This window comes from Rutidosis leptorrhynchoides, chromosome 8 (genome assembly GCF_046630445.1).
Source record: "Rutidosis leptorrhynchoides isolate AG116_Rl617_1_P2 chromosome 8, CSIRO_AGI_Rlap_v1, whole genome shotgun sequence".
In the NCBI taxonomy this organism is placed as follows: Eukaryota; Viridiplantae; Streptophyta; class Magnoliopsida; order Asterales; family Asteraceae; genus Rutidosis; species Rutidosis leptorrhynchoides.
Window position 1 is genome coordinate 81,438,060 of NC_092340.1, and position 27,891 is coordinate 81,465,950.

At 30.7% G+C, this 27,891-nt stretch overlaps 1 pseudogene; it reads left to right on the forward strand.

Annotated features, from left to right (window-relative positions):
- The first annotated feature begins 14,711 nt into the window (after positions 1 to 14,711).
- The window catches only part of LOC139863559 (sulfite oxidase-like), an 81,855-nt pseudogene continuing 68,675 nt past the window's right edge, over positions 14,712 to 27,891 (forward strand).

The following is a 27,891-nucleotide window of genomic DNA, read 5'->3' on the forward strand; positions in this document are numbered from 1 at the left end:
GTGTGATGACCCGAAAATTTCTGACCAAATTTAAACTTAATCTTTGTATGATTAACATTTCCGACACGATAAGCAAAGTCTGTAAAACTGAATCTCAAAATTTTTGAACTATTCAAATACCTTTCGGTTGTTCTCGACGATTCGCGAACAATTATATGTATATATATATATATATATATATATATATATATATATACTATAACTTGAAAACATAACAATGTATTAATTGTTTAATATCGTACATTAAACTTATTGGTTTAAATATTTATTTGAATATATAAGATAAGTTGAAATATTAATTGTATGAATAACTTGCGACGTATATTTAAAACGTGTTTATGAATGTTGAAAATATATATTAACTTGGTCATAAAACGATTTGTTATTATATATATATATATATATATATATATATATATATATATATATCAACAAATAGCGAGACAATGATTTATAGAAGTAAATGACCAAAACACTCGAAAGTTTAAGATACACTTTGAATGATATAGTTTATTGATAATTTAAGACTATATTTTGACAAAGGTACGAGTCACAAAACGTAAATTGCGAGTTTTCTAAGCGTACAAAAATGCGTTCGAGAAACCAGAACCGGGACATAAGTCGAGTGACAACGTACGAGTCATCGGAATGAAAATTACAAGTCAACTATGTACATAAATTTAATATAATATATAATTAATTATTTAAATTATATATATTATATTTAATTATGTCGACAAACAAGAAAACAAAAAATATGTGAGCTGGATCTGACGGCCATGCGATCGCATGGGAAATAGGCATAAAACCCATGCGAGTGCATGAGCTCATGCAAGTGCATGAGATTTGCACTAAAATCCCATGCACTCGCATGGGCATCAGAATCAGGAATTATGGCTATAAATACCAGGTTTCTTGCGCATGTTTTTTTACACCTATTACTCTGTAAGTATTTATTTATTTATTTATTATTATTATTATTATTATTATTATTATTATTATTATTATTATTATTATTATTATTATTATTATTATTATATTATTAAGATTATTATTATTATTAATCTTAATATTTTTAGTAATATTATACATAAAATATTACGACGAGGTCATGAGCGTGTCACTTTCAAAACAAGCTTCAAACGGGGTAGAACTAAGGAAATTATGGGTTATAGCTATGGAGGTTATGGGTAATGTTCATAGGTATTGTTCGCAAGTCAAACCTAGTATTTATCATCTCTGTTGCGTCTACGTACTTTCCTGCAATATTGAATCTCAATATTGATACGTGAGCATTCATATCTTATCTTTTATATATTAATAGTGTATACATGTCTAGTGCTCGAGTATATATTTATACATGCTTGTATGCTAAATTTCGTCGTTAAACAGTTTATAATGAATCACGAATTAAATACATATATTACTGGTAAAAGGTATATGATATACATGTTTACGGAAAGCTGGCGAAAAATCAATAACTTTTCATTTAGAAATCGCGTAATTTCGATGAACGAATCAAAAGATATGGTCAACTGAATTATAATTGACGTTAATTGGAATTGCTTTTGAATCTGCAATTAATATTTAAACAACCTGTTTATGAGATTGATAAAATACTACTAGCCAAGTAAATGAATCCTTATATAAGGCACGTCTCGTTTTGTTGAACAATTGTCAAATTTGACTTTTTGAAATAACTTTTGATAACTATTGTATGTCGATCTCGAGCATTAGGATTGTGATACACTATGACCTAACCTAGCTTGGTAAACAATTATTGACAAACATATGTTCTCTAGGTTGAGATCTACAGTTATTTGGTAATCCGAGTTTCGGTCACATTTTGGTGAACGACTTTATATGCGGCTAAGGTGAGTTTCATTTGCTCCCTTTTTAATTGCTTTTGCAATCTATATTTTTTGGCTGAGAATACATGCACATTATTTTAAACACAATGGATACAAGTACATACTAAATTCTACACCGAGTTTGAACCGAAATCCCTTAGCTTTGGTAACTAGTAACTGCCGGTTATAAGAACTGGTGGGCGCGAGTGGTTATATATGGATCCATAGGGCTTGATATCCCCGTCCGAGCTAGAGCACTAGCCTTTTAACTGACGTATGCTATTTGAGAAGCGTACACGTTGGTTTACGTATATTATTAAGATGATTATACAAAGGGTATAAATTATATATACGTTAAGTTTAGTTACCAGGGTGCTCAATTTCGTAGAATATTTTGATAAACGTTTCTGGATGAAACAACTGAAATCTTGTTATCCACCTTTATATACAGATTATGCGAAACACTAAAACTATGAACTCACCAACCTTTGTGTTGACACTTGTTAGCATGTTTATTCTCAGGTTCCTAGAAGTCTTCCGCTGTTTGCTTATATGTTAGACAAGCTATGTACATGGAGTCTTACATGGCATATTTATCAAGGAAACGTTGCATTCACCAAATCATCACCATGTATCTTATTTTGACTGCATTGTCAATGGAAGTACTATTGTAAACTATTATTTACGGTGATTGTCTATATGTAGAAATCATCAGATGTCGAAAACCTTTGATTTAAATATTCATTTATGGTGTGCCTTTTCAAAAGAATGCAATGTTTACAAAACGTATCATATAGAGGTCAAATACCTCGCAATGAAATCGATGAATGGCGTGTTCGTACATATAGATTTGGAGCGATTGTCACAGTTGGTATCAGAGCGTTGGTCCTAGCGAACCAGGTCTTGCATGAGTGTGTCTAACTGATAGTGGTTAGGATGCATTAGTAAGTCTGTACTTCGACCGTGTCTGCATGTTAAAAGTTTTGCTTATCATCTCTTGTCGAAAATTACATGTTTATCATCTTAAGTCTAAACGCGTCTTATTGCATTGATTGCATAGATAGTGTATAGACAAAATTCATTTATTAGCGTATCTGTTACAGTAAACTTTGACTGCCATCTTCCGAAAATTTCTCCGTAATTTACGGGATTTTGGTATTATATATACATATGTAAATTATGTATTGAAGAGTACCAATCTAAATTCTATAATCTATTTCATATCAAAAATCATCTCTCTAATTATACAAGATGGATCCCGTATCTAGTTCAAATTCCTTAAACTCCGATAGCTATTCCGATATGGATATTCACCTGAATTCCGAAGACAGTGTAACCGGAATGGATCAACCAATCAGCCATCACCTATTCTGGATGAATTGGAGATGGGTTCGTAGCCTACTTAATTATTGGAGACAAGAAGAAGGCGATCCCTTCCATCCACCACATTGCCCTCTTGGCGAAGAACCTGAAGGACTTACCGGTGAACCTGTTCGAGATACCATTTTCTCTCTCATTTCCAGAGTATCTCGTCACGATAATATACTATCTCAAATTCTGGATCTTATTTATCCGCTCGTCCGAACCGCCAATCATCCCGGTGTAGTAGAAGAAGTCAACGAGCTTCGCGCTCGGGTAGTGGCTTTGGAGAATATGGTGCAAAGGTTACAAGCACCAGCAGCATCACCGGCATCAACAGTACCACCGACAACAACACCAACAGTACCATTACCACCACCAACAACATCCGCATCGCAAACCTCAACTTCACAATCTATTTCATGAGCATCAACGTCATACGCACCGTAGTTACCAAGAAATACCAGCAACAATAACCGATGAAGTATTAACTCATTTTCCCTGAAGAAATTTTATGTATATTTAATATATATGAATTTTGAAATCAAAATAAATCTTTTTGTACTAAGCTATTACATGTGAATCTTAACTGGTAGGTACTACTCGGTTAGTTCATATTACTAATATGCAATGATGTACATCCTTCCATAACAACTTAACCATTGTTAACTACAATCTCTGTTTCAACCCAATGAATTCCATTTCATAATAAACTAAGTGTATTAATCAATTACATAATTGATTTTACATTTTCTATTTTGATATACTCGAAACTTTCCAGAAAACATCATCTTTGCCTTGTAAGGTTCACAAAAATTCCACGAGCACTATCAATAAGAATAAATAATGAAGTGTTGATTTCATTAATGAAAAATTCCGCAAAGATTATGTAATCTTTAATGTTTTAAAGATTAATCATTTCTAAGTCAAGCCGAAAATCAAATGAGCTTAATATGATATTAACTCATTAAATCTGTATTACATCTGAAGAAATATACACACATATATTTTCATAAAGACTGTAATAAAAATTCTTTTGTACAAAATATTACTTGTGAAATCTTTAACGGGTAGGTAATTCCCGGGAAATATATAAGTTCACAATTAATATGTTATACTGTACATTCTTCAACTTTGATTCAAAAATTATTAACTATGCTCACAGCGATATACAATCATTTCCATACAAATTCAATTACATATTCTGATATTGACGGATCAGAATCCAAGTCAAGATTTAACGGGTGACATCATTCTTAGATCTCTATATCTTTCAAAGCTATACTTTGACTTCAAAAATGTGAAAGATCCTTTAGCATTATTATTACTGAAAATAATATTGCAATCCCTTTTCAAAGTATCCAGTTTTACCACACTTTTAACCAGTCAACTTCGACTTTTCAGATTAACCTTATTATAAACTTGACATATACGTTCTTGTTACTGGGGAACCTTTCATGTTCCACCACATTAGCAGTAAATTTACCAACAACTTTATTAATCCTTGACCTTTCAAAAAATCCTTATACTCATTGAAACCCTATCATGTACTCATCCACATCTTGTAACAATAATTATCATACCAACCACCGGGAATTAGCAATCAGTATTTTGAATCTCGCAGCATTTTCTACGACAACAGTTATATATATAGATAACATCCAACTTCTAGACTTACATACTTCGAATGTGAAGTTTCTGAAAAACATCCCAAACTATGAACTAGTTCTCGAAAATTAGAAAAATGCTGATGAAGCAGCAAAAACTGTAAACGACCTTAACAGTCAAAAGTTTGATGATAAAGAATAGTATGGTGGTAAAGCTGAGAAAAAGAGAAGGTTTGGAACTGAAAAACCGATTGAGTAAAGTATGAAAGAGGCTGTGGATAAATCACAAAGACTGAACCTACCTTCAAAGAATCCAAATGACTCAGTGACTGCTGAAACCATTAGTAAGAACCTTACTTCTTATTCTAAACCTTCACAGACAGATTTTCCGCATCATCCTCTGATATTAGAAATTCTAAGATATCATCGTATCTTTCATTATAAATATCCTCGATATTTCTGAAGATATTTTTTTATAACCATTCTTATCTGAAATCATTCATCTCTTCACGCTATCTGTGTTACATCATAAAAGAAACTATTTTAGTTTCTAAAATCTGAAAAATTTGAAAAATAGATGTTTTGAAGAAATGTTGGGAATTGAAGCATGAGTTAGTATAATATAATGACACTTGATCAACGTGATTATATTACAGTAAGTCATGCTGAGTTTCTAATGGAACGTGATAAAGGTTCACAGATCACACCCTCATCATGAACCATGTTACATAACTCTTTCATTCTATTTAATCTCTAAATATATCAAGAAAATACTTTTCTTGATGATTCGGTCTTTTCCAGATATTCTGGTAATTTGATAAATCAAGATCGTGTCATTACAATTTCTTTCTTAGAACATTAACTATGTTCATTTCAAAATGTATAGCTACGAATTCTGGACCATTATCCGCTTGACTTAAGGTGGGAAGAGAAAACGAAAGCATGAAGCTCCGAAATATAATGGAAAATATAAAGCCCGAAAACAACTCTGAAATTACAAACCGTGTATATCAATGCGTATAGCAATATAAAGACACGGGAGAATGAAAAACAATATAACCCCAAGGTAATAGTAGAAGAAAATAACCTCCTCTGGTGGCAGATGAAAAAGAAGAATGAATGATATGATTGCCAAGAAAATATCAAGAATCAAAACTGGATGAAGCATTTTCACAAATCTTTTGTAAGTATGAAATAAGAAAGAAGATTATAGGAGTGGTGAAAATAAATGAAATGGAAGAGGTAAATTTATAGCAAAATATCAGACATAGTAATCGAGGCAGATTACGCATTTAATCAAAGGAAATCATCATTTCCTTAAATTCTGAAGAATCAAATCTTATTTAAATTATGAAGATTTTCTATTCCTTAAATTCCGAAAATCAATCGTTACTACATCAAGAGATAAGACGAATCTCTATTCTCCATTTCACTATATTACGATAACTTCTCTCATACGCTTCGAGTAATCGGATTGTTTTATCCGTATTATTCAACGGTGATAAAATTCTATTTATCAACTCATATTTGTCATGAAAATATTTTTATTGTTAGTCATGACGAAATGCCCGTTGCTTCCTTATTAACACCGTTTTGAACACAAGCGGTACATTCCAAAAGAACCGGTATTCACACATCTTTACCCTTGGCCATAAACCTCCTTTGGCTTTTTCATTTACTCAACTCTTCCTCTTTCAATCCGAAACGAAAAAGAAGAAAGGAAGGAAAAAAAATAGAATTTGTAACTTGCTATCTTCTTATGCAAGATTTCACTACAACCAATATAGGAAATAAGATAGAAAGATTTCTAAATCTAAACTATATTTCAAATCACAGTACAGTATTTCATAGAAGTATTAGAAGTATCTTGTATAATACTCTTTCCCTCCTGAATCCCAATCTCCCAGCCGTTGAATGCACTTTTATTCTTTCTCTTTCCTCCCTTATTCTAATTCTAAAAAGGGAAAAAAGAGAAAAGAGGGGGCTGCTATTTAATTGTATCTCTAATCTTCTTTATTCCTTCCCACTTCAATAACTAGTAACTAGAAGGAAAAAAAGGGGAACGTCAACGCATCCGGGAAAAAACGATTAATCTCTATCAATAAACCTGCCAAAGAAACGAACCATAGAGTACTTAGTACCGGTGCCACAGAAAGGTATGTTTGTAGATCTTTCATTGAAAAACTCCTTCATTTTATTGTAATTTGTAATACAGAAGATAATACATATTGAAATGTACAATCATCCAATAAAAAGATTTACTTTTTTTTATACAGAAAAAAACGTCCTTTTCTTCCCCAATATTGCCCAACTCATTTATTTTTCCTAGGGGTTCCGTTCCATATTTCATATAGATAGAAGTTTTTTACTATTATTATATTATATGTTAATATGTTAAATGAGACCAAAAAGACGAAGTGGACATAAAAATTCTAGATTTTAATAGAGGCGATAACGATGTGGAAAACAAGACAGGAAATTCTCTACAATGACACTGTAGACCAATGGAAGGGATGTAGCGCAGCTTGGTAGCGCGTTTGTTTTGGGTACAAAATGTCACAGGTTCAAATCCACCAGAAAGACTAATCCAATCCATAATGATGTACCTGAAAATACAACATTTTTGTTACTTGACCAACCATCAGGAGAAGCAAATACAACGGGTACGCTAATCAATAAGATTGATGAAGTAGCAATTAATGCAAAAACAGCCAATTGGAAAGCAAGAGTCATGCTTTTAATCCTCCAAGCTACCAACAAATGAACTATACCATTTGATCCCTATATCAGCAAAAAATTGTACTAAACTACATCATACAGGGATTTTACCATGAATCCATTGATTCTATATGATTTTTTATATTACTACCCCTTTACCACTTTATTCGTACATGGAGTCGGGGGAGAATGGAATTTTTTTTACAAATGGGCATGTTGGATCATATATTATATATTATCTTTATCTATATATTATATTATCTATCCTATATATTGGGATAGATAGATTGACCATCACATCCGAGATCTTTGATAGTGGCGGTATCCACTCATATGGCCATTTTCTATTCGGAAGAATAAAATAAAATTGTCTTTTGGAGAGATGGCTGAGTGGTTGAAAGCGCTAACTGGAATCAAAGAATTAGTAGATCTGTTCCGCCCAAAATGGTAATGGGCCTGGGTTATGAACTTATAATCTATAATCTGATGATCGAGTCGATTCTATGATTATAAGTTCATTTCATACCGGACCAGACCGGAATAGGGTTATATACAATCTCATTGTGAGAAGGGGTCATTTGAGCGTATCTAAATAGATACTATGTTTACATATGGATCCCTACGTCGTTACATTCCATTTAGGATTAGGAATAGGTGTAATCGGACCTCCTTTTTACATATCTCTCGTTATTTGGACCCTATTCACCTCTTTGGGCTTCTATTGAATCGAGAAAAAGGTTTGATTGTCCATCTTTTTGATATATTAGATATCTATATCTATATAAGGCATTCTCTGGATAATTCAAATCGAAGCAATTGGACATCTAATTCGCGCCTATATGACATGACCGATCAATAGAAATACTCCAACACTCCACTTTTGTCTCACTCAAATTTCGAGACGAAATTTCTTTAACGGGTAGGTACTGTGATGACCCAGAAATTTCTGACCAAATTTAAACTTAATCTTTGTATGATTAACATTTCCGACACGATAAGCAAAGTCTGTAAAACTGAATCTCAAAATTTTTGAACTATTCAAATACCTTTCGGTTGTTCTCGACGATTCATGAACAATTATATATATATATATATATATATATATATATATATATATATATATATATATATATATATATATACTATAACTTGAAAACATAACAATGTATTAATTGTTTAATATCGTACATTAAACTTATTGGTTTAAATATTTATTTGAATATATAAGATAAGTTGGAATATTAATTGTATGAATAACTTGCGATGTATATTTAAAACATGTTTATGAATGTTGAAAATATATATTAACTTGGTCATAAAATGATTTGTTATTATATATATATCAACAAATAGCGAGACAATGATTTATAGAAGTAAATGACCAAAACACTCGAAAGTTTAAGATACACTTTGAATGATATAGTTTATTGATAATTTAAGACTATATTTTGACAAAGGTACGAGTCACAAAACGTAAATTGCGAGTTTTCTAAGCGTACAAAAATGCGTTCGAGAAACCGGAACCGGGACATAAGTCGAGTGACAACGTACGAGTCATCGGAACAAAAATTACAAGTCAACTATGCACATGAATTTAATATAATATATAATTAATTATTTAAATTATATATATTATATATATTATATTTAATTATGTCGACAAACAAGAAAACAAAAAATATGTGAGCTGGATCTGACGGCCATGCGATCGCATGGGAAATAGGCATAAAACCCATGCGAGTGCATGAGCTCATGCAAGTGCATGAGATTTGCACTAAAATCCCATGCACTCGCATGGGCATCAGAATCAGGAATTATGGCTATAAATACCAGGTTTCTAGCGCATGTTTTTTTACACCTATTACTCTGTAAGTATTTATTTATTTATTTATTTATTTATTTATTATTATTATTATTATTATTATTATTATTATTATTATATTATTATTAAAATTATTATTATTATTAATCTTAATATTTTTAGTAATATTATACATAAAATATTAAGACGAGGTCATGAGCGTGTCACTTTCAAAACAAGCTTTAAACGTGATAGAACTAAGGAAATTATGGGTTATAGCTATGGAGGTTATGGGTAATGTTCATAGGTATTGTTCGTAAGTCAAACCTAGTATTTATCATCTCTGTTGCATCTACGTACTTTCCTGCAATATTGAATCTCAATATTGATACGTGAGCATTCATATCTTATCTTTTATATATTAATAGTGTATACATGTCTAGTGCTCGAGTATATATTTATACATGCTTGTATGCTAAATTTCGTCGTTAAACAGTTTATAATGAATCACGAATTAAATACATATATTACTGGTAAAAGGTATATGATATACATGTTTTCGGAAAGCTGGCGAAAAATCAATAAATTTTCATTTAGAAATAGCGTAATTTCGATGAACGAATCAAAAGATATGGTCAACTGAATTATAATTGACGTTAATTGGAATTGCTTTTGAATCTGCAATTAATATTTAAACAACCTATTTATGAGATTGATAAAATACTACTAGCCAAGTAAATGAATCCTTATATAAGGCACGTCTCGTTTTGTTGAACAACTGTCAAAGTTGACTTTTTGAAATAACTTTTGATAACTATTGTATGTCGATCTCGAGCATTAGGATTGTGATACACTATGACCTGACCTAGCTTGGTAAACAATTATTGACAAACATATGTTCTCTAGGTTGAGATCTACAGTTATTTGGTAATCCGAGTTTCAGTCACATTTTGGTGAACGACTTTATATGCGGCTAATGTGAGTTTCATTTGCTCCCTTTTTAATTGCTTTTGCAATCTATATTTTTGGGCTGAGAATACATGCACATTATTTTAAACACAATGGATACAAGTACATACTAAATTCTACACCGAGTTTGAACCAAAAATCCCTTAGCTTTGGTAACTAGTAACTGCCGGTTATAAGAAATGGTGGGCGCGAGTAGTTATATATGGATCCATAGGGCTTGATATCCCCGTCCGAGCTAGAGCACTAGTCTTTTAACGAACGTATGCTATTTGAGAAGCGTACACGTTGGTTTGCGTGTATTATTAAGATGATTATACAAATGGTATAAATTATATATACGTTAAGTTTAGTTAACAGGGTGCTCAATTTCGTAGAATATTTTGATAAACGTTTCTGGATGAAACAACTGAAATCTTGTGATCCACCTTTATATACAGATTATGCGAAACACTAAAACTATGAACCCACCAACCTTTGTGTTGACACTTGTTAGCATGTTTATTCTCAGGTTCCTAGAAGTCTTTCGCTGTTTGCTTATATGTTAGACAAGCTATGTACATGGAGTCTTACATGGCATATTTATCAAGGAAATGTTGCATTCACCAAATCATCACCATGTATCTTATTTTGACTGCATTGTCAATGGAAGTACTATTATAAACTATTATTTACGGTGATTGTCTATATGTAGAAATCATCAGATGTCGAAAACCTTTGATTTAAGTATTCATTTATGGTGTGCCTTTTCAAAAGAATGCAATGTTTACAAAACGTATCATATAGAGGTCAAATGGATTTGGAGCGATCGTCACACCATGGCGAAATGAGATTGAAATTGATTTGTTTAGCCCTAATCTTTGAGTTTTTAGTATGTGAAACGGAAAGTGGAAATAGTGTGTGTAAGATATTTGAGGGGTTACTGGTTGATTAATTTAAAAACGTTTGGTAGAAAAATCAACTAGTTTTCTACTAGATTTAATTGATTTTTTAAGCTTTCACTAAAGCTTCATCTTGAAGATGATGAAGAAGATATTTGTTGCAATCTTTTATGAAACTTTAGGGACCAATCGTATATTTTGACTAACGGAGAGTTAATAAAAGTTAAGGCAGAGACTAATTTGGGACGTTATTTGGCATTTAAGGGTGATTTACGCAGTTTTGTTAATACATGGACGATTTTGGCAAAAAACCATAAATACAAGGACGATTTTGGGTAACTTTCATTCTATTTTCAACAAATATATTACAAATTTCATTTATAGTTTTGACCACCACAATATAGTTCTTACTCCATTGTTAACTATCAAGCTTCTGTGTCTCACACCTTTATCCATTTAAACCTTGCTTCACCACAAAGTATGATATTTTCCATCTCCAATTTTACCATTCTATCAATGTTTTGATACTCATCCCATACTTCTCATTACTCAAGCCTACTCTTTACAGTCTTATATAGATTAGGCCCAAATGGTTAATTTGATAAACAAGAGTCAAATGTGGCCTCTCTTGCATTCTTGCAAAATGCAAATCACAAACCACGTATCCGTTCCCACTAATAAGTCTGCACGATCATTATGGAGCATCCCAAAGTTGACATTTCTCAAATTACCACTCTACTTACAATTTGACAAACAAGAGTCAAATGTGGCCTCTCTTGCATTCTTGCAACCTGCAAATCACAAACCACGTATCCGTTCCCACTAATAAGTCTGCACGATCATTATGGAGCATCCCAAAGTTGACATTTCTCAAATTACCACTCTACTTACAATTTGACAAACAAGAGTCAAATGTGGCCTCTCTTGCATTCTTGCAAACCGCAAATCACAAACCACGTATCCGTTCTCACTAATAATTCCGCACGATCATTATGGAGCATTCCAAAGTTGACAATCTGGTTTTTGACCGAATATTGTCAGGAAATAACACTCATAAAAGTATCAATAATTTATAGAAAAAATTACTATCGACATTTGAAGCTTTTGTTGTTGCAACAGTAGGGGTATTAACATAATCATTTGTTGAGGTTGTAACTTGTAATGTCATGTTCTTCATTAACTTCACTTATGCTTGTAAGTTCTTTGAGTAATCAATGACTTCATCCAACATCGAAGCTTTATTATTATTATTATTATTATTTGAATTCAACTCCAACCCGGTCATCTTTCTGATTTCACTAAATCAGTAACACAATTATCTATTATCCAAGGGTATTCAATTACACGTATTCTTTTCTCTCCACATTTTCCATCACCAAAATCTTGAAAGAAAATATTTCTTAAACAAATTTTTATTGTTGATGACAGATCCGGTCACATCTCCACATTTGTTTTGCTTCTGGCGTGGTGCTCATGTTTCGCCGGTGACATCCGGTGGCTGATGGTGGTGATGCCAGGTGGTTGCTTGTGGTGGAGTGGTAGTGATGGTGGAAGGAGTAGGAGGTTCATGTTGTTAAGGGTGTAGTGTTGGTGGCAAAAAGTATAGTTAGTAAATAATGATAGTAAAAAAACGTATGTGCCTCTGTGTGGTAAAAAGACAAAATTACCCTCGTGAACACTAACTTTCATCATTCATAAATAGTATTATTGGATAATGGATAATTAAATTTTAACTTTAAATAGTGTACATAATAAACCAAATAATTATTTACTCCGTAGTAGGTATACATGTATTAATAACTCATAATTCAAATAGAAACAGCCAAAAAAATTGAATGTTGCCATGATTAAATTTGTTGGTGATCACACAATATTATGTTTTGCATTAGATGGAAAAATAGTTAAGATGATTATCAGTTTATTAATTACATTCAACTAAATGTAACAATTATCGACATGAATTTATATGTTATAATTGAATAATACTTTAAAACTAGTGAAGAAAAAGAAAGATGTTGTTGATGAAGATGATGAATTTTCAAATCACATATTTATATAACACTAGTGTTAGTGGATGTTTTTTGTGTTTGGAAAGAGTTGATGGTCAATCATAACGTGTCATATTTAAGGTGGCTTTTTGGTATGCCACTGGTTGAAAGAAAGCTGATGGGGTCTTTTTCGATGCCATTCTTTGGTTCGCCACATGATTACTCGTTCCATAATCGGTTTGGTAAATTTGTGAGCTTCGCGACGGTCGAAGGCAAGTTGTTTAGGCCGAAAGCGAGGGGAAATAAAGTTTCAAACGATGCGGATAAGCTCGGGCTACTTTGATCTTCTGCTTGGATTTTTATTTGTAGCTTGGTATCCTTTGTCGGCTTGTTTCGGTTTGTTTTTTGTTTTTGTGTGTTCATGCTGGTTGCGGTAGTTTAGGTTTGCTCTAGCGCTTCGTTCTGTTTGTTTGAGTGCTTATTTGTCTTAACTTGTTCGGACGGCTGACTTGTTTCTACATAGCTACTAGGCTATTTTGTTATTTTAACTTTTTTCGGCGGGTATGAGGCTGGTTGAGCGTTTTGTTAATGTTTGTATCTCTTCACATTTTTTTACAAAGGGTCATTGACTTAGCGCAGTCATGAAATCTCTCTTTCTAAGAGATTGTGGGTTCAAGTCATTGGCGAAACTACTTGGGGTCAGAGGGGGCGCCCACCCCAGTGGATTTTTTTTCCAGTGTAATAATTTTGGGTTTTTCAACATTGCCCCCAGTGGTTTTTTTTTTTTTTTTTTTGCCCCAAAACCTTCAAATTTGCCCAAAATTCTCCAACTTTTGCTCCAAAACTTTCAAATTTTGCTCAAAAACCTTCATAATTTGTTTAAAAATCTCATTTTTTGCCCCAAAACCTCCATATTTTGTTCAAAAAAATTGCTACGGTTTAATTTTTTTTTTACCCCCGGTGAAAAAGATCCTAATTCCGCCACTAGTTCAAGTTCAAGTTTAAGGATGAACACTTTGTAAATACCAGTAATAATCTTTTTTTAGATTCTTTAATCCTTGATGGAATGTCTTTGGTTTTATGTAAGTATTCATTGTTTTCGTTTAAGGAAATTTTTTTTTTTTTTTATTACAAGTGATATCTACAAATCTTATAAATTAAAAATAATACTCGAATATTCTTGACCGAAAAGGGAAAACAGTTCACTCGCTTCCAAATGTGCACCCATATCCTTTTTACAAAGCCCACGTAATGAAGAAGCTGCCATACCTTTCTCCGTGGCTACCAAAGTGCAAGACCTCATCCCAATTCTAAAGTAACATCCTTATCTCACATTCACTCATCTGACTGTCCGTTTTATTAAAACATATCTGGACTGTCCAATAACCTATTCGAATATTGCTAGATTCCACATTCATCGGGTGACTGATACACACTTCGTTTATCCCCTCCCCTTCATATATACTTAAAGAGGTTTTATATAAATGACCCGACAATCCTTAAGTAACTGTTTTATTCTATATAGCTGACTACATTGCCGTATGCAGTGTGCTGGAAATAGAAGAACTGCAATGCAATGAGCAAAACCAGAAGTGTAAAAGGAGTTGGGTGGGATTGTGCTGCCTTAGGAAATGGTCTGTCTTTAGTCCCACAATTTTTTAAGTTGTTAATTCATATCTTGCAATTGTTACTTGTAATTCCATATATCTTGGCAATAACATATGGATGGTTTGCCATTTGTTGTGATGACATCAACAATTTGGGGTGGAGAAAAACTTACAGATGTACTTGAACTAGTTGGTATACAAAAATTAACAAATACTGTACCACACCATTGGGTGGAAAACATGTTGAATTTTTGAGCGTTGACAGGTGTAAGGTTTGTATTCGTTTGTCCAATCTAATTTTGTCATTTTTTGATCACGTACTTACTTTATTCACTGTTTATTGCTTGACTGTAGGAGAAGAATGGTGTTCCCTACAAGCAGTGGCGGAATTAGAGATATTTATCACTGGGGTAAAAAATTTGCAACAATTATTATGATAAACTAATTTCATCGTTAAATTCTGAACAAATGATAGTTCATATACAACGTCAAAAGATAATAATAATAATAATAATAATAATAATAATAATAATAATAATAATAATAATAATAATAATAATAATAATAATAATAATAATAATAATAATAATAAAAATAAAATGTATGGGGCAAAATAAAAAATAAAAAATGTATGGCCCAGGGGTTTTGGGTTGAGGCCACCATCTGCTATTTTTATTTGAAGTAAACAACAATCACCAGTTATGGGGCAAAATAAAAAATAAACACCTATCTTCTATTTTGGGTTGGGGTCAAAAAGAAAAAAAGTCAAAATTTTACCATATGTTATAAGTCATAATCAGACACATTTATTTGTTAAAGTAAAATTTGGTGGATCAAATTCACGGATATATTACTTTCCACCTAACTGCACAGTGAATTATTGTACTATAAATATGCGATCGATTGTAATCAGTAGGTGTACCAATATTTACATATATATAAAGATATATTCCCTCTTCTCTCTTTAAATCATTAATAGTTTATAGCTAAGAGTCATGCCACTAAAGGTAGTTATAAACTCCTAAATTATAACACGTTATCAGCACGAAGTGCTCCGTATAATCAAGGTTTATCTAGGCAAGCAAGTCACTAATCAAGGTAAGAAATTCTTTAACAATATCTTCTATTATTTATTAGTAAGATAAATATTATTATCATTGATAATGCTAAAAACGAACATATATTTCATAGCATTATTCCTCAAGAAAGACAAGCTTTTAGTTGCAATTGTTCTATTTAAAAGTGATATTCGTTTAAATAATAAAAGGTGAAGACAAAAGAAAGATTCGACGAATTGAAGACGCAAAGGTCCAAAAAGCTCAAAAGTACAAAATACAATCAAAGTGGTTCCAATTATTGATAAGAAACGTCTCGAAATTACAAGAGTACAAGATTCAAAACGTAAATTACAAAATATTAAATTGTACGCAAGGACGTTCGAAAATCCAGAACCGGGACCAGAGTCAACTCTCAACACTCGACGCAACGGACTAAAAATTACAAGTTAACGATGTATATAAATATAATATAATATATAATTAATTCTTAAAATTAATATATATATTATAATATATTTATAATTCATCGGCAAACAAAGAGCCAAAGCTGGGTGAGCTGTAATTTCAAACTCCGCGACTCGCGGAGTTTGAAGAGCAAAAAGGGCGCGAGTCGCGGAGATTACCTGGACTCAAATCCCTATAAAAGGCAACGCAGTTTGATCATTTTTCATCATCTTTTTCTATCTCTCAATATATCTATACGTAATATTTATTTATATTTTAATTTTAATTTTAATTTTAATTTTAATTTTAATTCTAATAATAAGGGTATGTTAGCGAATGTTGTAAGGGTGTAAGTCGAAATTATGTCCGTGTAACGCTACGCTATTTTTAATCATTGTAAGTTATGTTCAACCTTTTTACATTAATGTCTCGTAGCTAAGTTATTATTATGCTTATTTAAAACGAAGTAATCATGATGTTGGGCTAATTACTAAAATTAGGTAATTGGGCTTTGTACCATAATTGGGGTTTGGACAAAAGAACGACACTTGTGGAAATTAGACTATGGGCTTTATATTTGTTTAACTAAATGATAGTTTGTTAATTTTAATATAAAGATTTACAATTGGACGTCCCTATAAATAACCATATACACTCAATCGGACACGATGGGCAGGGTATTTATATGTACGAATAATCGTTCATTTAACCGGACACGGGAATGGATTAATAGCCACTAGAATTATTAAAACAGGGGTGAAATTATGTACAAGGACACTTGGCATAATTGATAACAGAGTATTAAAACCTTGGGTTACACTCAGTCGACATCCTGGTGTAATTATTAAACAAAGTATTAAAATCTTGTTACAGTTTAAGTCCCCAATTAGTTAGAATATTTGACTTCGGGTATAAGGATAATTTGACGAGGACACTCGCACTTTATATTTATGACTGATGGACTGTTATGGATAAAAACCAGACGGACATATTAAATAATCCAGGACAAAGGACAATTAACCCATGGACATAAAACTAAAATCAACACATCAAACATCATGATTACAGAAGTTTAAATAAGCATAATTCTTTTATTTCATATTTAATTTCCTTTATTTTATATTTAATTGCACTTCTAATTATCGCACTTTTATTTATTGTTATTGTATTTAATTGCACTTTTAATTATCGTACTTTTTAATTATCGCACTTTTATTTATCGCAATTTCATTATCGTTATTTACTTTACGCTTTAAATTAAGTCTTTTATTTATTTTTAATATTTTACATTTGGTTTTAACTGCGACTAAAGTTTTTAAAATTGACAAACCGGTCATTAAACGGTAAAAACTCCTTTATAATAATAATATTACTTATATATATATATATATATATATATATATATATATATTTGTATTTTTATAAATTTAAACTAATATAGCGTTAAGCTTTGTGAAAAAGATTCCCTGTGGAACGAACCGGACTTACTAAAAACTACACTACTGTACGATTAGGTACACTGCCTATAAGTTGAAATGTCCCGTTCTTATTGATTAAAAACGTTCCATATTAATTGATTTCGTTGCGAGGTTTTGACCTCTATATGAGACGTTTTTCAAAGACTTCATTCATTTTTAAAACAAACCATAACCTTTATTTCATAAATAAAGGTTTAAAAAGCTTTACGTAGATTATCAAATAATGATAATCTAAAATATCCTGTTTACACACGACCATTACATAATGGTTTACAATACAAATATGTTACATCGAAATCAGTTTCTTGAATGCAGTTTTTACACAATATTATACAAACATGGACTCCAAATCTTGTCCTTATTTTAGTATGCAACAGCGGAAGCTCTTAGTATTCACCTGAGAATAAACATGCTTTAAACGTCAACAAAAATGTTGGTGAGTTATAGGTTTAACCTATATATATCAAATCGTAACAATAGACCACAAGATTTCATATTTCAATACACATCCCACACATAGAGATAAAAATCATTCATATGGTGAACACCTGGTAACCGACATTAACAAGATGCATATATAAGAATATCCCCATCATTCCGGGACACCCTTCGGATATGATATAAATTTCGAAGTACTAAAGCATCCGGTACTTTGGATGGGGTTTGTTAGGCCTAATAGATCTATCTTTAGGATTCGCGTCAATTAGGGTGTCTGTTCCCTAATTCTTAGATTACCAGACTTAACAAAAAGGGGCATATTCGATTTCGATAATTCAACCATAGAATGTAGTTTCACGTACTTGTGTCTATTTTGTAAATCATTTATAAAACCTGCATGTATTCTCATCCCAAAAATATTAGATTTTAAAAGTGGGACTATAACTCACTTTCACAGATTTTTACTTCGTCGGGAAGTAAGACTTTGTGACAACCCGGAAATTTTCAACCAAATTTAAACTTTATCTTTATATTATTCCGACACGATAAGCAAAGTTTGTTAAGTTAAATCTCAAAAATTTTAAATTGTGTTCATACATTCATTATAACCTCGACCAAATTCCGACGATTCACGAACCGTTATATATAAATAAATATGTATATATATGTATTATATAACTTGAGAATATTAATAAAGTATTAAACGTATAATACTTTACATGAACGTATTTGTTTCAATATATTTATCGATGGAATTAGAAGATAATATCAAATGATTGATTTATCAGATACATTGTGATATGATTACGGGTCTATGTTATGAGGTCCACTGTGATTTAAGAAATCTATTCTTTTTGACAACATTCGGAAAATGGTAAAGTGATTTATAAGTACGAACGTGGAGTGTAAATAACTTAGACGTTGGATATCGACAAGTTAAGTAACTCGACATTTTTTATTAAAATAATTTCATACGTTTAATTAACCTTTGAACTTTATCGCATGCTTCACCAACAGACTGTAATTTAAAAACTTGAAATCTATTATGAATATATATGATTCTACTTTTCTAAAACGTTTTATGATATAACGATTTCCATTATTTTAACCTTTAAACAAAATGATTCTTAAATATATTTAGTTTTGGAAAACAAAATTATCATATTTATTTGATTTAGTTTCAAACATACAAAAATATTTTCAGTTTAAAAAGAACATTATTATTAAAACATATATAAATTTTATAAATATCTAGAACCACTTTTGACAACTCATTACTTAACCAGTATGATAAAGATAATGATATTTATATTAAATATATATAACGATTTAAATTAATATTATATATATTTATACGCGTATTATACGTACATAGTTTTATACTTTTACTATACTTAAACTTTACCTTTACTTTATTTTTACTTTACTTTAACTTTAATAATTCACTTTAATAATTCATACTTTAATAATTCACTTTAATAATTCATACTTTAATAATTCACTTTAATAATTCATACTTTAATAATTCACTTTAATAATTCAAAAATCTATTATAAATAGAATTCAATAGGTTTCATTATTTCATAGAAACTTGAAAATATTTTTCTCTAAACTCTCTCAATCGATTTACATATATATATTTACTCCGTATTGTTTCAAGATATTATTAGTATACATAAAATATTGCGACGAAGTGATGTCCGAGTGATTTCGAAATTGTTTTTCGAGCGGGATAGAGCTAAGGAAATTATGGGTTATAGCTATGAAGGTTATGGGTATGGTTCGGGAGTATTGCTCGTGATTCAAACTAGTGTTTATCATCTCCGTTGTGTCTACGTACCTTTCCTGCAATATTGAATCTCAATATTGATACGTGAGTACTCATAATTTAACTTTTACATACTAATAGTGTATCCCTGACTAGTGCTCGAGTATATAGGATTATGCATGTTTTTACTTTTAATATTGCCTTTAGTTAGGTTATGTTAAATCCTGAATTAGTTATATATGTGACTGAGATAAGGTATAAGATATGCATGTGGTTGGAAAGCTAGCGAAAAATTAAGAACTTTTCATTTACATATCGAATGATTTCGATGAACGGATTTGAAGTTATAGTCCATCGACTTTTTGTATTATTATTAAAAATGATTATTATTATCGTCATTATTATCATCGTTCTAGTTTTATCTTATTATTATTATTATTATTATTATTATTATTATTATTATTATTATTATTATTATTATCTTTATCAATAAAAGGATTTATCATTAAAAAAAATTATTTTTATTATTATTACTATCGTTATTATCATTAAAGTTATAATTATTATTATTATTATTATTATCTAATTATTATTATTATTATTATTATTATCATTATTATTATTATCATTATTAATATATATATCATTATTTAAAAATAGTTATTGTTATTATTATTATTATATTATCATTATCGTTAATAATGTCATAGTAATTATCATTATTAGTATTATTGTAATTAAAACTAATATTAGTAACACCTAATTATTTTGATTACTATTATTATCATTATTATGAACACGATATAAAATACGATTAAAAGCTATTAAACGAAATGATTAGGAAATAATGAGTAAGAGTATCATGATGAAATTAAAATATTATAAGATATTGATTTAGATAAAATTATCGTTCTTATTATTTTTATCATTACTATTATTATTAAAAGTATCATTAGTATTAAAACTATCATTTTAACAAAAATTGTTATTTTAATAGAAATGTCATTGTTACTATAAAATATCATTATTATTATTATTTTAAATAGAATTATTATTTTAAAGATAATATTAAAAATTATCATAAATATTAAAGTTATCATAATTAGAATTATCGTTTTATCATAATGTCATCTTAGTAATTATAAATATTGATATTTTTATAATAATAATTATTATTACAAAATAATATAACTTTTACTTACTATCATTATAGATATTATTTAATCAAATAAATATGTAATACAAACATATTTTACTACGTGTAATAACTTACTTTAATAATACCTATCATATTATCTTTATGATATTAAATGAACCCTATAAATTTTATTACTTAATATATATAAAAGTATATTTTATTATATAAATTTAATATAAAAATTTTATTTATTAATAAATAAATTATATTAGTTACTCTAATAAATCTTTTAAAAATATAAAATGACGATATTTAAACTATATATTAATCATGTATAGATTTTTAGAAATTATTTTGAGTCAAATTTACTTTTGTTGACTTTTGCATACTAGTCTCGAGCATTAGGATTGTGGTACACTATGACTTGACCTAATTTGTTAGACAAATATTGACCAACACATAAATATATATAATTAATTTAGGTTCGTGAATCCGAGGCCAACATTGCACTTGCTCATTGACGTTATATGTATTTTTACTACGAAATACAGTATGGTGAGTTTCATTTGCTCCCCTTTTGCTCTTTACATTTTTGGGGCTGAAAATACATGCAAATGTTTTATTAACTGTTTTACAATAATTATATGCGTAAGTTTCATTTGCTCCCTTTTTACTCATTACATTTTTGGGCTGAGAATACATGCAAATGTTTTATTAACTGTTTTACAATATTTATATGTGTGAGTTTCATTTGCCTTTTTACCCTTTATATTTTTGGGCTGAGAATACATGCGTAACTTTTATAAATGTTTTACGAAATAGACACAAGTAATTAAAACTACATTCTATGGTTGAATTATCGAAATCGAATATGCCCCTTTTTATTAAAGTCTGGTAATCTAAGAATTAGGGAACAGACACCCTAATTGACGCGAATCCTAAAGATAGATCTATTGGGCCTAACAAACCCCATCCAAAGTACCAGATGCTTTAGTACTTCGAAATTTATATCATGTCCGAAGGAGGATCCCGGAATGATAGGGGATATTCTTATATGTATCTAGTTAATGTCGGTTACCAGGTGTTTACCATATGAATGATTATTTTTGTCTCTATGCATGGGACGTATATTTATGAGAACTGAAATGAAATTCTTGTGGTCTATTAAAATAATGGAAATAAATGATTATGATAAACTAATGAACTCACCAACCTTTTGGTTGACACTTTAAAGCATGTTTATTCTCAGGTGTTAAAGAAATCTTCCGCTGTATATTTGCTCATTTTAAAGATATTACTTGGAGTCTTTCATAGCATATTTCGAAGAACGTTGCATTCGAGTCATTGAGTTCATCAAAGATTATTATTAAATCAATTTATAGTTGGATAGTGGATATTATGAAATGGTATGCATGCCTGTCAATTTTCGATGTAAAGAAAGATTGTCTTTTAAAAACGAATGCAATGTTTGTAAAATGTATCATATAGAGGTCAAATACCTCGCAATGTAATCAACTATTGTGAATCGTTTATAATGTATATGAACGGGTCCTTTCAGTTGGTATCAGAGCGGTGGTCTTAGCGAACCAGGTCTGCATTAGTGTGTCTAACTGATAAGTCGATAGGATGCATTAGTGAGTCTGGACTTCGATCGTGTCTGCATGTCAAAAGTTTTGCTTATCATTTTGTGTCGAAAATTAACTACTTATCATCCTCGGGAAATTACCTGCTTATCATTTTTAGTCTAAGACACATCTTGCTGCATTGATTGCATGAATAGTGTATAGACAAAAAATCATATCTTAGCATATCTGCTAAATCATATCTTATCGTATCTGTAACTTTAAACTTTGTCTGACATATCCCGCAAAGTCCTCCGTAATCTACGAAATCTTTTGATCATATATATATATATATATATATATATATATATATATATATATATATATATATATATATATATATATATATATATATATATTCTATGTAATTAGAATACCATCCGTTAGCCAAAATCATTTCATATCGAAAAAAAAATCCTTTATCTAATCGTACGAAATGGAATTCGTCATCAGTTCAAGTCACTCAGATTCCGAAATGGAATCCCATTCAAGCTCCGAAAGCAGTGTGACCGGAATAGATCAACCAATCAGTCATCACCTATTCTGGATGAATTGGGGATACCTCCTTAATCATTGGAGACAAGAAGAAGGTGATCCCTTCCATCCACCACATTGCCCTCTTGACGAAGAACCTGAAGCACTTACTGGCGAACCTGTCCGAAACACCATTTTCTCGCTCATTTCCAGAGTTTCTCGTCACGATTATATATTACATCAAATTCTAGATTTTATTTATCCGCTCGTCCGAACCGACAACCACCCCGGTGTAATAGAAGAAGTCAACGAGCTTCGCGCTCGGGTAGTGGCTTTGGAGAATATGGTGCAGAGATTACAAACACCAGCATCAGCACCAGCAGCATAACCAGTACCACCATCATCAACGCCAACAGTACCATTACCACCTCCAACCACAACCACGTCGTAAACCTCAACTTCACAATCTGTCCCACGAGCATCAACGGCATACGCACCATGGATACCAAGGAGTACCAACAACAATAACTGGCGAAGTATTAATTCATAACTTCATTGGAGAAACATTCCGCGGCGATTATGTAATCTCTAAAGTTTTAGAGATTATCTAATCTAGCCCTAACCATAAATCAGTTAAGCAAACCAAAATGATAGAAGGAAGAGTAGAAACCCTGACAAAAATGGTGTGTGATTAATAAGCTAAACTTGTTTTACCAACAGCATCAACAGTATCGTCAGCGTCATTAGCATCGTCAGTACAGTCAACATAAGAATCAACAACACCTATAACATCACAAACTCCGTCAGTTCAAGAATCACTGTGGACATCACTACGAATCAATAACGCGTATATTGCATCAACGAGTTATGAAGAGTTAACTCATTCCCTCTGAAGAAATTATATGTATATTTTATATATATATATATATATATATATATATATATATATATATATATATATATATATATATATATATATATATATATATATATATATATATTTTGAAATAAAAATAAATCTTTCCATGCTAAGCTATTGTGTGTGAATCTTAACTACTCGGTTAATTCATATTACAAATATGTAATAATGTACGTGTCACGACCCGGAAAATTTCGACTAATTTTAAACGAAACTCTCGATACGATTTAATATTCTTGACACGATAAGAGAAATCTGTTAGGTTGAGTCTCAAAAATTTTGAAGTGTTTCATATATTGATTTGACCTTCGACCATTCCTGACGATTCACGAACCACTATTTGTAAATTGATACATATATGTTTAAATATATATATATATATATATATATATATATATATATATATATATATATATATATATATATATATTAATTCGAAATATAATTTGAAATATTATATTCTTTAGTTATTAGAATTAACTTTGTAAATGGATGATATAATAAAATTTATTATTAAAGTAAATCTTCTATGTAAATATATAAATATGTATATGTATATATATGTAAAGTATATCGAATATACATATATTGTTTCGAATTTATTTAGTAAACGATAATAACACACATCCATTATTTCGATTGATATTATAAAAGTTGCGAGCTTGTGAGAGTAATAAAATAAATAATAGATGAGCCTACTCGATCATGTTTCGCATATTTTATGACTAAAATAAATACATGAAATTAATTTAAAATTGAGATTTTTTTTTTTAGTATACTTTTATCCGCAACTATTTATCAACGGGGCAAGATAGCACACTGCGAATAAATTGTCGACATACAAATAGATTAATTAGAACACGTTGAAATTAAAAAATGTAATTATAATATATAAAGGGATACTGTGTTTGTCTTACACATTTACACTTATATGATGATACATGTACATGGATTACAGCTCATCCCAACGATTAATTGAATGTTTGCTTTTACATATCCTATTCTTAATTTATAACTATAATTATTATTAGTGTATATATATTAGGATGATATGTATCCTCCTTTCATAAAACATCACAACCGAATCCTAAGTAACCAATTTTTCTGCTATCCTACAACCGGTCACCTATGCCGCCAACTACCACCCTAAATCACCACTCCAACACCTCTATGAGAAACGACCACCACCGTAACTACCATCATAATCTCTAATTGAATCACTTCATTTCTACTTAGATATTATCGTTTCTACATAATGAAAACCCTCATTTCCACAAACCACGTTCGAACACCACCAAAACATGCGAACTGCTACTTCTCTCCATCTCTCTCTTCGTGAACTACCCACACCATATCAACACCCGCTGCTATCGTTGTTTAACCAACACCACAGCCACCATGTTTAACCACCAAAAACCATCCCAACGTGAATACACCATGACAATTTCACTCTTTTTTTTCCTGATCAAATAGTCGCTATAAACCACCATCATGATCTTGAAACCGCTACCTCTTCACTTTCTTTTTCTTATTCGTGACCGACCCAAAATACCACCCTCTAAACCATCACAAACTACACCATCTAAAACCCACCTTCACCGCCACCTTTCCTCAATATCTTCTCTCTTTCTCTCGTTTTACTTTACAATCAGACTCATGAATCCCACCACCACCTCTCCATCGAAACCCACTGTTTTTGTTTTCTTTATGATTCCTTGTTAATAACACAAGAGACCACCGGGAACACCACAACACTTTGAGAGTTCGAGTAAAAGTATAAACGATGTATTTCATTTAAAGGAGGTCCCGATATGGAGCACAAATATGATTATGATCATATAGATGATGATGGGTTAAAAAGGAGAATGAAAAGTGGTTAGGATTGAGGCGAAAATTTTTCTTGGATTCTAATAAAAAAAAAAGAAAATTCCACTTGCAAGTAACCAACTTTATTTTATACATTGAACATGTCATAAAGTGAACTGAACTTTGCTTTATAATAAGCCAATCACGTTTAAAAGCAATTACAATATCAATTATATATTGTTGGATATCGATATTGGTAGACAAAAGCTGGTCCCTTTTCACGTGCCAATCTATGGCTTTATTATGCAAACAATTTAAAACTAGACTTAATTCTTTGAATTCAGGCCGCAGGCCCTTAATTTCTGTGACGGGCCAGTTTCATGTGGATTAGTGGACATATTATTGTTGTGGGCCGAGACCTCAACACAGATTGGGCTGCAATTTATTTTTTTATTTCGGGCCGAGAGATATGGGTACCAGGAGGGAGTGAAAACGGGATACCTAAAAATTGTTAACAAAATGAATTCCATTTATTGATGATGGTAAGTTAGTTTGATGATATATGATCATACACGATAGTGATAGATGTTATAAATATACATGAAGATGATACGGGTATGTGATCCTAATGACGATTAGGATAGTGAGGAATGATGGAAGTTGATGATGAGATTAGATTGTTAAGATTTAGATGATGATGATTTAAGATGGAAAGTAATAATGATTATGATGATGGTTTAATTATGACATTAAGGAAGATGGGGTAATATTGATGATACATAATGATGTTAGAATAGGTTAAGAAAATGTTTAGTTTTAGATGATGATTATGTTCATGATTAGAGGACAATTATGATTAAGGTTAATGAAATTATGAAGTGATGATGAAGGTTGTAATGTTGTTGTTGACGAAGGAGAAGACGAAACGATTTATTATGGGTTACATAAATTCTAATTCGGTATAAGATAGAAATGGAAGTACAAAGGAATGGGTTGGATGTTATCGGGTTAGCGGGACGTCGCGGGTTCAAATCCGAACTTGAGCATTCTTTTAAGAATTACTTCGTTAAGGTAGTTACTTATTTATTATTATTGTTAACTTATAATTATTATCATTTTAAAATTTTCGATTATTATTAAAATTATTATTTTTACTAAAATTATCTTTATATTATCATAAAAACTATTATTATTATTATTAGAATTATCATTATTATTATTATTATTTTCATTATCATTATTATTACTAGTTTAACATTAATATTATTATATTATTTAATAAAAACTATATTAATATTTTTATAATAAATATTAATTGGTTATTTAAATGCATATAAAATAAATACCTTAATTAAATTATTAGCAAAACATATAATCTATTAAGATAACGAGTATATCACTAATGATATATAAATTCGTTCGATTACAACTATATGTGTTTTAATATATATAAATGATATAGGTTCGTGAATCCGAGGCCAACCCTGCATTATTCAGTTGTTCAATATAGTCATATGTATTTTTACTACAAAATACATTAGGTGAGTTTCATTTGATCCCTTTTACTCTTTACCTTTTTGGGCTGAGAATACATGCGATATTTTATAAATGTTTTACGAAATAGGCACAAGTACTAAAACTAATTCTATATGGGTTTGAATCAAAAATCCCCTAGCTTGGTAACTTTAACTATTGGTTTATGAACTGGTAGGCGCGAATCCTAAAGATAGATCTATCGGGTTTTACACCCCCACCCAGATGTTGTTCTAGTCACTACTAAACTAGAAGAACGGGTGTTTAGTACTTCGAGGTTAACGGAACACACTTGATTCGGTGCACATATTATTATAACTCAGGGGTACACACTCTTGTTAAGGCTAGTTACCGGGTGCCCACTACTTAGAATGCTTTACATACACTTGCGAGTGTATTATGTTTATGATTATGAAATCTTGTGGTCTATTAACAT